This window comes from Denticeps clupeoides, chromosome 2 (assembly GCF_900700375.1).
Source record: "Denticeps clupeoides chromosome 2, fDenClu1.1, whole genome shotgun sequence".
In the NCBI taxonomy this organism is placed as follows: domain Eukaryota; kingdom Metazoa; phylum Chordata; class Actinopteri; order Clupeiformes; family Denticipitidae; genus Denticeps; species Denticeps clupeoides.
In genome coordinates, this window is record NC_041708.1 from 1 (window position 1) to 14,424 (window position 14,424).

The 14,424-nt window shown below is 45.3% G+C and overlaps 1 pseudogene; it reads right to left on the bottom strand.

Moving 5' to 3' along the window:
- Positions 1 to 390: 390 nt before the first annotated feature.
- Positions 391 to 14,071, bottom strand: LOC114784417 (serine/threonine-protein kinase DCLK2-like; annotated as a pseudogene).
- Positions 14,072 to 14,424: the final 353 nt, after the last annotated feature.

Genomic DNA, 14,424 nt, shown 5'->3' on the forward strand with positions numbered 1-14,424 from the left:
GTTTAAGTACTAAATAGACTATGGGCTTACTTAAGTGACTATTTTTAGTGGGCAAATACATTAGAGTGTTTTATCATCATATTTTTACTCTAAAATCAAGCTTAAATTATTGTTGGCAAAATAAATAAATAAATAAAAATCGGTCCTCACATCGTTGGTTTAAAACTTTTTCTAAAAATTGTGTTTAATTAGTTCTAAAGGGGTGTATTGAAAATGTGCCACCTAGTGTCCAGAATGATTAGTTTTGTTTCCCTGTGTCATGTAGAACTGGTGGTCCTCACTTTGTGAGTGGATTTACTCGGACCTCACTATGTAGCATGTACAAGAATGTGTGTGTGTGTGTGTGTGCGTGAAACATCAGGTGTAAGGCACACAGAAGAAAGATCAGAGGTGAGGGACAGAAGTGTGGTGCTTCTACTGCCAGGTGGAGAGGAAACTCGTACCTTCAGGAGGAGGCTGCTCTGCTGAACCGTTCACGTTGGGTGAAGAAACGTGATGAGGTGGAATCTGAGGGAGGAAGGAGCATTAAGATGGGAGGAGCCTAACCATCTCAAATTACAACATTTGTACATGGTGAGGGCCGTGACAGCAGCTGGGGCAACATCTCTCCCAAAGTCCATTTATAACCGATCATAGGTGGTTACATACATCAGCAGGAAAGCAGCTCTGAAATGTGTTTCTCGGCACCCTGAGAAACCCAGAGGGCTTCAAATGATGCTGCAGACATCAGGTCGGCGTTCATAATGGGTTGTTAAAAAGCTCCTAATAGCATGGACAGGCCATACTGAGAGCAGACGGGTCGTACAGCAGGAGCATTTTCACAGGCATGTGTGTCTCAGTGTATCAGTGTGTGGGCAGAAGAATCTGCAGCAGTATTTTCATAGCCCTGCTCCAGAGTCAACCTGAAGGCGGGCTGGTAGTAGCCTAGTGAAAAACGCACTCGCCTGCGAACCAGAAGACAACAAAGTCACAGGTTCAAACCCCACTTACTACCATTGTGTCCCTGAGCAAGACCTGTAACCCTGAGTGTCACCACTGGGACTGTGTCTGTCACTACTGATTGTAAGTCGCTCTGGATAAGAGCGTGTGATAAATGCTGTAAATGTAAGAATGCACAAGTGTGTGAAAATGCAGTCGAGCTGCACCACAGTACCACTTTCCCTGTGCTATGTGTCTGTGGGGATCCTTCCTTCGCTCTTGCAACTAAACTAGAAGTGAAAAGATATTTCCGTAATTGTGTCAATGATGCAATCTGGCCTAAAATTGAGGCTGCCCTTCAAAAAAGGCTCAGATACACTGAAGCATTCATCAGAGCTGCTCTAGAAAAACACCACAGGACTCATTCACTGCACTGTTCTAAATACAGGATAATAGTAAAGCCCACTTCACCAGCAAGAAAGAACTCTAACCCACACATTCCATCAGAGGACACAGACTAATTGCGTATGGAGAGGAAAAAAGGAGCATTAAGCATTCAGGCCAAGTTGAAAAATAAGTTGAAAATGACTGCTGCAGAAGTATTTGCTCTAGAAAAATTAGCAACAAATCCACTGTTTCCCCATCCCCAGTTCTACCCATGTCCAGGATGTAACAATCAGCTTCATATTAACCTTCAGCCACCAGCAGATCTGCATGGTCACTCTGACTGGGCTGTGGCCATGCAGCCCTATACACAGCAATCTGAGTCTTCTGACACCTTTCTATGTTTTTTTTAATAATATTTTTTTTTCTCAAATTGGTGTAGTATTGTGTATGTCTGTATATAACCGTATTATTATTCATATTTTCATATCAAGATATGTGGGCGCACCTACATATCAACCATAGATAGGTGTGTTTATACACACTAGGAGTAGTGGGTGGGTGCCAAACCCTGCAAGTTTTGGAGGGTCAGGTTGTCAGCCAGTATGTAACTAAGTGTGTTATCCAGAATGTAGAATGGAACATTCCACTATAAACCCAACTAAAGAATTTGTTTCATTCTTCAATAACATAAAAGCATCTTTCAGCTTATGTTGTTATAGAGGACCATGCCTGGCAACTTTAGAGGTGTTTGTGTGCCAGTTTGGTCACATGACCACACGGCTTTTTGTAATTTAACATGACAGGGAGTAATCCATAGTACCCAGGACATCCCTGATCCTCCCCATCCTATTACACACACGCTTTCATTCCCTTACTGTCTGATTATCCCCATCAGAAAATAAAGACTTTTTTCCCCAGAATGTTCCCTGGTCACCGTGGTGGCCATCTTACCTTGAAGTTGCGTGTGCTGCGGGGGCTGGTGGGGGAGAAGCTGGAAGACTTTGTGGATTTGGGCGTGGACATCTGGCTGCTTGGGATGCCATTCACTATAAAGGCAAAGCAGCAGTCAGTTGCTGACCACAGCACAGCTGCTGGACACTGATGCATCAAAATCCCACAACAGCAGATGTCCCTCTACCCTGCCTGAGAAGAATTTGGTGCCGGCATAACACTGACTGCACTTCGCAGTGCTCATTCTCACTGGATCACTTTTATTTGACCACTGGTGGATTCGGACCTAAGAAGCTCTATCCACGTCTGGAGCCAGCAGATAAAGATTAGATGCTACGCAAGATGCCAAGGGCTATAAACAGAGCACTGGCTGTCTGGCTGGCAGAGAGGACAGGAAGGACCATGAGATCCAAGGATCCGTATGGCTGTGGTACTTCCAGGCTTTACAATCCTGGAACTTCCAGGATTAACAGTTAGGATAGTATTCTGAATAGTGAGACATACTGTTGCGGCGCAGTGCATGGAAGACACGTTTGCACAATCAACAAGGGTTTAATAAAAAAAATAAAAAAACATGACATTCAGGATACAAGAGAGATGGAAAACCTGGCCTGGAGTGTCAGGAACCATTCGGGCCAAGACACATTAGTATCTAGAAGAATTTACCTGGGGACTTGACTGGTGACTGGCTGCTGGTTGAATAGTGGCCCGGAGCTCGTCGTGCTGGGAGAAAAGATAGCAAGAAGAAGAATTTCCACAATATTGTCGTACCATTTGTGCCACTAGTTTCCCACTCAGCTGAGTTTCCTTTTTAAAGATTTAAATTTATTTTATACTGATTTTATATGGGGCGAGTGGGCTTTCGCACATGGCCATTTACAGTTTAACAGTCTCAGTTAACAGTTTAATGTCCAATCAGTGAACATTTCTGGACCAGTTTCAAGATCCCTGTGGTCCATAAGGGCGCATTGGACTTAACAGAAAGATTTGGTATTTTACCAAGAACCATTGCACCCCTAGTGTATATGTGTGTGTCTAGGTACAGCTTCACACCTGTCCCAGGAGACTTGCTGCGGCGAGATGATCCTGGGCTCTTGGGTGCAGCAGTGTGTGCAACAGGAGCGGAGGAGCGGGTGTAAGACGACTTCAGCACCCGACACTCTGTAACCCCAACAACAAGAGTTCTTCATACAGAGGTCATACAGAAAAAAACATGGCAGGATGAGATTTACCACGTTTTCCTGTAGTCAGTTACCAAACACTAACCAAATGCTTTTACTCTGAAGAAAACCTGCTGGTACAGTCCAACAATCAGGATATGTGACGGAAATCTAACACGGAACTTATAAATCTAAAAAAATGTAATTTTTAAAACCACATTGTTATTTTACACACATGCATTAATTTACATGTAAATGTAGAACCTTTATTTTTGTTGATTTTTGAAGTATATTTTTCATATTATTTGGGACGGACAGATATTTTTTATATCAATATTATTTCATGAATAACAATAGAGGGTAGTGCTGTGCAGTGCTGTGAGAGAGAGACATGTTGGAAACTGCATTTTGTGGATTATGTGACGGCATCTTTTATGTGGAAATTGTCTGCATCAGGAACGCTGAAGACCTCAATTGAATGTCCCAGTTCTCTAGGGTAGAGCTGGATATAGAGGACAGAGTAAAATTACACACTTGGCCCTTTGAGGAGAGTAAGAATAGATCCTGTATGAAGCTGTGACTTAAACAAGATATTCTGACCATCACATTCTGAACTTACACACACACACACACACACACATAAAATTTAAATAATCATGGTGATCCTCCATCAGATGTTAGCTGCTCTCACCAGAAATAAACACTAACACTGTGCTCTGCTCATCTGCCCTTCTTCTCAGCAGAGAACAGTCAGAACCTGCCTCATGGTGTAACTGATCGGTTGGGTGACCATTTACTGTTTAAATGGCATTTTAAAAGTCTGGGAAAGTAGCTACAGGTTCTGACATCAGCCGTATCAGCCCTAGTTCTCTCAATCTGGGACAGGGTATAAGATGTAGGACAGAGAAGCTGGAGGGGCTGTGCTCCGCCCACCCAATAAAAGGTACTGGAATCTCCAGCATCTCTTATTTCGCTCCTGAAACAAACAGTAGTGGAAGATGAGGAGGAACAGGAACTGTTTCCTCTCCTAGGATCTCAGTCAAGGTTCCAATAAATAAAAGAATCGAGTAGCGAGAACCAGACAGTTTTATGTCAATTTATGGCATTGATCAAACGCCCTAATCCAGAGAAATTTACGATCCGAATTTACAGGGACAGCCCCCCCCTGGAGACACTCAGGGTTAAGTGTCTTGCTCAGGGACACAATGGTAGTAAGTGGGGTTGAACCTGGGACTTTGTGGTCTTCTGTTTTACTAACAGAATAGAGAAGAGCAGAGCACAGATTCAGAAGCCATCACCGTTCCTCCTGCCTGGGGTGTGGTGCATCTGGAGATCTGGAGAGTTGAAGGGAGTCAGGGTGGGGGTGGCCACTCACCGCTGTGATCCAGGACAAAGTCATCCTGGGCATAGCGGTACTTCTCAGGCCCACATGCGACGAACACGTCATCCTCACCAAAAAGTCCTGCAGGCACGTGATCTGGGAAAGGAGAAAGGGAGGAGAAAGAGAGAGGTGTGTGTATTATAGGCTGATACACTCTATACATGTCTGTGCATCACCTTGTGTTGGACATAAACCAGGAAAGTCATCAGCACCTAATCAAACACACGTTTAACACGGAAAACGGCAACTCCTTTGGGTATTTTTGAAACTCCGTTTATGTTAGCTACTTAACATCTATAATTAATTGCCAGGAGTAACATCCTCCCACAGACACCCTTCTCAGATAATTACAGTGGAGCCTCGAGAACAACGTCCTGCTAGAACACTTCACTGCACTGCAGCATGTTCAGAATTACAGGTTTTCTGGTTCTGAAAAGCAGCAATTACTGTTCTCCAGAAAAAGAGAGGAGACCCTGGTTGTGTTTCTGTGTGTGGATGCACAGTAGGAAGATGGACAGATGGTCTTCATACTGAGCTCTAGTGGGGGCCATGGCCAGCGACTGGAGGATAACTAGGGCAGATGGTCAACAGACCCCTCCTGACCGCCAGCAGAGTTCTGAACAAAGGACATCAGCAGCACAACAGCGACTAAAAGCACACTGGGCCAGAGGAAGGGTTCTGCAAATACTTCATTTTGTGATTAAGGTACACGATGATGTAGGTGACAGAGAGGAGAAAAGGCTGATGGGAAAGGGGACACTGCTGACCCAGCAGAACTTTTCAGTCTGCATGGGTGTCATCATCAACCGAGTTGGCAGCTCCATGTTCACATTCTTCCTGACTGCTGCAGAATTTATAAGGGCAAATTTTATACTCATGATACAGTCACAGGCAGGGGGGATAAGAAACAGCCACACCAGTCTCCTCCGGACGATGAAACAAGATGGCCAACATTACCAAACCAAACCATGATCTGAACAGATATCCTCCGGGACATAAACTCTAAAGGTCAAGACAGACTTTAGTGGAGGTTTGATCTGAATCAGGACAGCGGGCAGAGAAACTACATCTTTAAAACTTCATCACCACACGTCTGAACTTTACTAGCAGGGAAAGGCCACATTTTCGAAAAGAGATTCTAATATTCTAATTTCAGAAACTATGGTGAGATGTTATAATTAAACAAAAAGATAATTAAAAGAACCTAAATTAGCACTAAAGTGTGTGATAACTATTACTGCACTCACTCGATATCAAATGTTTAAATGAAGAAGGGATATTGTTTTAATTTCTTGATTGTAGCATGGGGGAATTTCTGTGTACTCTGGTAAAAGATCAACAGCATGTTAGCTAGCCTTGTCATAATGTCACAGAGTCTAGAGACAAGGTGCATTTCTTAGGACATCCCATAATTCCGGTCATACACTCATATGTGGCAGCGCAGTCTGCTGGTTGTCACAACCTTACACATCACAACTTCCCCACAAAAAAACCTGCTTAAAAAGGTCCCCTGGCATGAAAGTTTTTGCTTTTACATCGGTCTTAGTGGTCCGCTAATACTGCGTCTGAAGTCTCGTTCCGAAATTCAGCCTTTGTGCAGAATTACAGCCACTTTGAGTCAGTCCCACAACAAGATTTCCCCTGGATGCGCCGTTTCAGTGTCTGTAGTTTAAAATGCTAATGAGGAGGAAAGCGGCCTATAGTGCGAGCTTTTGTGGAAATTACATCATCAACACCGCAAACAGGATAGTGTCTATATTTTATATTTTTCTATAACAGACAAACAAATAAATAAATCTCTTGTGACAGAACTAAAAATACATATGTGCTCTTTTTTTACATCCAATCCAAGCAACTGCAATTCGGAAGCATTACGGTCAGTGGAGATAATTTTTTAGGGGCAGGCCGGGAAATTCTCTGAGCGGACAAAGCATGAGAAAGGGGAGGTAACCTTTCCCCTTATGACATCATAAAAAGAGACATTCCAGATCTGACCATCTGAGCTGAGCTCTCTGAACGGTGAAGCAGAATGGCCAAAACACTCTTTACACCTCATCACCATTTCTAGCCACTTCAGGACCATAGACAGGCTAGGGGTACTCATGTTAATGTTAAATCTCACAAAGTGAAAATTTCATGATAGGGGACCTTTAATGCATTTAAAATAAAGTCTCTCGTCTGCTGCGAGGAGGACATGGTGCCAGCAGAACAGACTGCATCGTCACATGTCCGCCCTGTGTGTCTGGATAAGAGGGTCGGCCGGATGCCAGTCAGTCTTAGTGCAGCTTTGAATCTGATTTTCCTGAACCTCTGATTGTAGACAATTCCGATGGCAACTGTTTCGCTCTCTCCATCTAGGTGGATCTGTAGGGGAGGAGAGGCATTAAATGTCCGCTGCTCCCTGGTGCCTGTTAACTATTACCTCACTACCCACCGCCATCAGTGGCGCATTGTGCATTAGAATGTTGGGCACTTCTCTCATCCATTTTCAACTCCTTTTGTTGAAGTCTAACACACTAACGTGAAGCTATTTTCCTGCTCTGCTAATATTTTATGCATTTGTAGCAAGAAATTCTACTTCCTGCCAGACTGGGTGGGATTTGAACCTGGGTCTTCTGGTTCATAGGCGAGTGTGTTACCCACTAGGCTACTACCACTGTGTCCCTGAGCAAGACACTTAACCCTAAGTTGCTCCAGGGGGACTGTCCCTGTAAATACTGATTGTAAGTCGCTCTGGATAAGGGCCTCATTAAATTTAGGGACAAAGGGTCATCTTACAAAAATCTGAAGTTGAACAGTGTAAAATGGTTGTTAGACTTCAACCAAGTGTTGTACTTCATCTTTCTGCAGCATGCTGAGCATGGCTGCAGGCTCCTCTTCCCCACCAGGAAGCCCACTCATGGACCAAAACTAACGGTCCTGCTCATTACATTTTGCTTTGAGAAAAAATGTTTGAATTGTGGTCCACTGAGGTGCACTGGTGTTTTGGGGCAGTGGTGGCCTAGCGGTTAAGAAAGCGGCCCCGTAATCAGAAGGTTGCTGGTTTGAATCCCGATCTGCCAAGGTACCACTGAGGTGCCACTGAGCAAAGCACCGTCCCCACACACTGCTCCCCGGGCGCCTGTCATGGCTGCCCACTGCTCACTCAGGGTGATGGGTTAAATGCAGAGGACAAATTTCACTGTGTGCACTGTGTGCTGTGCTGCTGTGTATCACGTGTGACAATCACTTCACTTTCACTTTCACTGTCATCAGAAACAGGTTTCTACTAACAAAAAGAACAGCAATGTCAGGTCTGTGTAAACTGAGAAGAAGCTGAGAAAACCATAAATTAAAGAATAATTCAATCCAAATAAAACAACTGAATTGGCAGCAGGAGGAGGATCTCTTCAAGCTGTAGCAGGTCGCACCTCGAACTGAACTCGATTGACCCGTGAGCTTCGCCCAGCCTTCAGGTTCAACTCTCCCAGATCTCTGTCTGTCTGTCTCTCTCTCTCACACACACACACACACACACACACACACACACACACACGGACACAGAGTGCCTGTCTTGCCAGAAATCATCCCAGTGTCGGTCCTTTGATGTTGAATCTCATGAACAGACTGATACATTCATAGCTTTTGTTCTACTAATCCAGGCCTGGGGACACCTGCCAATCAAACAAGCGCCACCCCTCCCCCAGACACCGGACCAGAACAAGGGCACACACCCTTCCTTGTCTTGCTCTCACATCATAGGCCTACAATTAGAATTGCACTAGAAAGGCCAGAGACATGATTAGACTGCATTATTTTAATCCTCATCACCCACCCACCCACCCACCCACCGCAGCACCGAGCTCCAGGTCCCACCCAACACCACCTACACGTCCCGGAATCCTGCACTTCTCTCAAACATGAAGCTATTTTCCTGCTCTGTTAATATTTTATGCATTTGTAGCAATAAATTCTATTTCAATATTTTCCTATTTTCCATTTCAGGTAATCACTGTGAATCTCCAAAGCCTTACAATCTCGTCTCTCTGTGTACTTGTATGTAGTGAGATGACAATAAAGTTGACTAATATTTAGACAATGAAAATATTTGCACCGCATTTAGCATCCAAGTCGGGCACGACACCTGCAGCTCTAAGCTTGATTGACAGGGCTTGGCAGAAGAAACCTGGATCACACCAACAGACATGTGGTCTCGGGCTGTTTCGGTAGGGGTGGCAAGATGGTGAGGGTCTTCACTGCAGGGCTGAGGAAGCAGTAAAACACTTCAACCTGGTCCAGGAGCGGAGGGAAACAGCAGAATGAACTGTGACGTTTCCGACAAGGAAGAAGAAGCAGATAACGTTCGTCCAGAGCCCCTCCCCCACCCACAGCCACGCCCACACCCGAACATAGCCGCACCTGCCAGACGCATTCAAAATCCCAGAAGCCTTTAGGTCTAATTACCCCAGTGTCGCTCTCTGAACCCAGCAGGGTGCCCAATGGGGGAGGACACATGCGTGCATACACACACACACACACACACACCACATCTTACATCTTTCTAGCGAAATGTCCCGGTTCTAAACTCTGAAATCTGCTCAGCCTAGGCTGCATGTTTACCTGTAGTTTGGATTTTTATTAGGACACATTCTATTCTACATTCTATCTACAGCTTTCCTTCGCCACGAAAAAAAAGACAATTTTGGACATTGTTCCACATACTTTTCATAATGAAAAACTCTTCATGGCAGAGTGAGGACATCAGGAGCACGTTGCCTGTGGCTCGGTGTCTGATATCTTGGGGTGTTAAAAGCCGCTTAACTCAACAGAGAGATCCCAACCTCTCACCGTACAGTAAATAAATCAATCTGCAGGATTAAATCCAACATTCTAATCCACAACCTGACCACAGCAGACTCTGCTTCATAACGCATTCATTTATTAATTGTCTGATCTCAGTGAGACATTGATCATATATGAATCGATGTGTGAATCTCACGAGCAGAAGCTCCAGGATCCTCAGACCAGAAATAAAAAAACACAGATCTTGGGGAGACCATCAGGGATGACTCCTGTTGCACGATGTTGGCTTGAAAGACATGGGAAATATCGTGGGACATGTTTTTCAGGGTTATGAGAAAGAATGCATTTTGTTTCATCCAATCCCCATTTTACCATGCAAGTTTGTAAAAGAATAAATCATTCTCTCTCTACACTCTCTCTGGTGAGTGTAGAGTCCACAAACACATTGATTCAGGCTGTCATTGTAAAGCCTTAACTTTACAGTTATGTTTTAATCCATGATGTAAATTAAATGAATTTCACTAAATTGTAGAGGAAACACTCATAATAAATAGTTTGATTAAAGGCCACAGATCCTAAGTCCCACATTTATCCAAAAAAATTATTATAGTGGTGGACTTGATTATGGCTTCAATCAGTTTGCATTGATCCATCTCTGAATTGAGCGGATAAAGAGGCCAAATTGTACCGATTACATCACTGTCGGATTAGACTGCATGTTAGCAACTGGACATGAACACACCCTGGAGCAGTTGTCCTGAAATAGCTTCAGGAACTGCATTAGTATTCCAAGATAAACTTAACTTCCAATCTCCAATCTCAAAATGTGAAGATATATGTAAACTGCGATTAACATAACCGTGTTTCAGTTCTCAAAGAGAACCTGTGACTTTGGACCTGTGACTTTGTGGTCTTCTGGTTCATAGTGAAGTAAAATGATGTGATAGTCAATGTGAAACACTGCAGCACAGCACATGGTGACACAACGAAATGTGTCCACTGTTTTTAACCCTCACCCTCAGTGGCACCTCAGTGGCAACTTGGAGTCACCTGAACCAGCAACCTTCTGATTACGGGTCCGTTTCGTTACGCGCTAGGCCACCACAGCCCAAAGTGATGGTGCATAGGCGAGTATCTAACACCCTGTGTTCCTTATACATATTAATGATTTATTTCATATTTCAAATATTCCATCTTTACAACAACGATAGCACCCATGCTCACAATTAAAATGACATTAATTAAGGATGCTAACGATGGTTCAGCTTCTCTTGTTAAATCCTCTTCGCTAGTATCTTCACATCACATTTTCTGCTTTTATTCTGATAGCTGTTAGAATTATTACATTTATTTATTTGTGGGCTTAGTTTGTTATAATTTCTTTGTTGTTGTATTATGTATTAAATGCAAGTATAACATGTTTCAATGTAACATTTGCATAATAACACTGCTGTCATTTTTAGTCACAGTCAGATGCTGAATTGGTTACAAAGTATACTGACCGAATTCCTCCATAGATGCATGAACTGCTCCATTTTGGAGAAATGATCATCTATCTAGCCTCGGAAAAATAGAGATCTAAGCACTAATTTCTGAGAAATATGGAATATGCAGGTGCTTTTTTCTCTCTTTTCCAGGATCGTGTGAATGCACGCAGAGGTTCTTCTCACCTGTTTGCCCTCAAGCGTGTAAAGCCTCTTCACGGCGCCAGAGTCCAGCTTGATGGCATCTGTGATGTCGTTGAGGACCTGCTCGAAGGAATGCGCCGTCTTCTTGTTCAGCAGGACGCGCACCGCCTTGCGTGGCCTCACGCCACCGCGTATGACCGTCACCAGCTTGGGCTTGATGAAGTCCTTGCTCTCGCGCAGCAGATCATTTTTAAGCGAACTGAGGGAAGACAGGGAGCGCGACGTTCCCGACTTCACGCCCACTGACCAATTGGGGTTGACGTTCTTGGTGTAGTCCACCTTCCTGTAGGGTTCGTTGGAGGCGCACACATAACTTATCTCACCTGCAGGAGAGAAGAGGGTAGAGGTTTCTGTGCTGTGGTGCTTTTTCTGACAGTGCCAGACTGAAACCGAAGACACCAGAGGTAATAAACAGTTTATTAGCATATAAAACCATGCTTCCATATGCCTCAGCAACCCAGACATCCAAACCTGCAAAAAAGCTGTAGTCTGAGGTGAAATTCATTTTATATTTCGAGGTTTTGTGGCACTGTCCCTCTGCCGTGACGAACTTTGCGGTCCTCTATAAACGAAACACTGAATTGTCGTATGACACTGTGGAAATCCGAGCCACCATCAGCGTTCAGCTGCATTCCCGATCTCAAACAGTTACAGTTTCCGGGTGGAACAAAAGCCAGAGCAGGATGCTCCCTTTCCATGTTGAGTACTCGACTTCCTCCAGACCAAAGTATGCTTGTGTGTGTGTGTGTTGCCTTAGACCACATTTCCTTAGTCTCAAAAAGGCTTTCAGCGAGGAAAACAGAGGCCTTGAAGCAGGAATTCTGAACCGGATTTGTCTGTTTCATTGTTATCAGCCCACCACACACCTTTCCTTTACTCCTTCATAGGTTTCGAAGGAAGCGGTAAGAGGCTGTTACGGATTCTCCTCTTTCTGCCATGTGTTCACACTGTGGCTACGTTCAATTTACATCATAAAACATGTAGAGATCCCGTCACAATTCAATTATTTTATCTGTATATGTGGCAGTGAGGAATGAGTTACACACACACACACACACACATAAACAAATCACAGTCAGAGGAAGCTGCGAATCAAACACTGATTCACTTCCTGTCTTGTTCATCAACACTCTTCATTAAAAGTGCAAGACACACCCAGTTCCATTCTGGAAACCAGCGTCTGGACTGTTAAATCCCAGCAGCCCATTTGACATTTCTTCACTCACACCAGACAGCAGAACAGCAATAAAATCCCAGCACGCACTGAAGATGAAATATGACCGAATGGCGATGGATGGACTTTAAAAAAAAAAAAAAACATTCAGTGTACATCTGGACTCCACCTGAATTGAGAAACACACAAGTTATATATCTTCTCCTGCACATCTAACCCTTCATGCGCAAATAAAAAGTGCATAATAACCATGTAATAACCACAACTCACCAGAAAGTACACACAACAGGAACCCAAAGTTCTAAAGCATCTCGTTTTAAACTCTTTTCAGCTTTCTAGGGATCAAAAACTATGACGGGGTGTGACGAGACGATGATTTGATGTTTTATTCTTTCGGACATGTTCCACGGCCTGGACCACTGCTACAAGAGGGCATGCTGGGTAGCTAACCAAGGGCAGGCATTTTCTCCCAGCGCAACAAAGTGACCAAGCAGACAGGCCTGCAGGTCAAATGTAACACACGTAGACTTATATACATAAAATATGAACAAGGTAAAGTGAAAGTGAAGTGATTGTCATTGTGATACACTGCTGCACAGCACACGGTGACACAACGAAATGTGTCCTCTGCTTTTAACCATCACCCTTGGTGAGCAGTGGGCAGCCATGACAGGCGCCCGGGAGCGGTGTGTGGGGACGGTGCTTTGCTCAGTGGCACCTCGGGGGACCGGGACGCCAGGTGCCAGAGATGCTGCACTTGCGCACTGCACTGCAGTCCCAGCATGAATACAGCCGGTGACCCAGATCAGGACACACAACCGGACCTGAACACTGACAACAACAGAGACGGACACAGTGTGTGTGTGTGTGTGTGAGTGTGTGTGTGAGAGACACTGACAGTAACCCATTATGTATGAATAGGATTCTGGAGGTCGGAGCCACACTGCACTGCTACCGAGATCAACCTGGGGCAAGAATGGAGGACGTCTGGTTGAAGCCGGAAGGGAAAAGGATCTCTCTCTCACACACACACACACACACACACACACACACACAATCAATAAGGATCGTGGTCAGAACGGGGACTGTTCTACCTGCTTCCACCCACCTTCCACGAGGTCGTCGAGACTGGCGACCTTCTGGCTCCCGTCCACCGTGTAGATGTTGCGGACGCCCTGCGGCAGGTTGACGTTGTCGGACAGGGAGCGCGTCAGCTCCATCAGCAGCGCGTCCAGCGACCGGAAGCGCTCGCCGGACACGGCGTAGACCAGGCCCTTGAAGTACTTGTCCCCGTTGCGGTAGAAGCGGACCTTCTTGGCCTTCCTCTCGGAGGTGAGCGACTGCAGCGTGCGCGTCCGGTAGAAGCTGCAGTGCGCGCTGTGCGCCGGACTCGTCAGCCCGGGACCCCTGGAGCCGCCGCCGCCGCTACCGCCGCTGCCGCGCGTTGCGCGCTGCGTCCGGCCCCGCTCCTCGAAATGTTCCCACTCGGTGCTGCGGTTCAGGGACATGGCGCTTCAGACGGTCCTCCTCAACGCTCCCAGACCGACATCCTCCTCCCTCGCGGCTGCGCACAGGCGACGCACCGAGCGCAGGCAGCGGAGAATAAAGGCGCAGCAGCGCGGTGCGTCTTTTATCTCCACCCGCCCCCGAAGCGGCTCCCCCGGGTCCTAACGCCCGACCGAGCAGGCGTCTCGAAACGTGTGTTGCAGAATGAAAACGTCCACAGAGTGATCTGGTCAGCCGTGTTCTTTTTTCCATCTTCACGTCTTCATAACGGTTAAGTGAAAATAATCTGCCAGTTCGCTCGATTAACTGGATTCAAAATGAACCTGGTCACCTTCGTAAATGTTTCATTATTTTAACAGAGTAAGATGGGAAGTCGCAGGTCCATGACGTTCTGCGCTTTTGTCTTGCATAGAGGTTCATCACCTCTGTGTTCTCCATATCTCCATATCTTTGTCAAATGGCCTCTCTCCCGAGTGG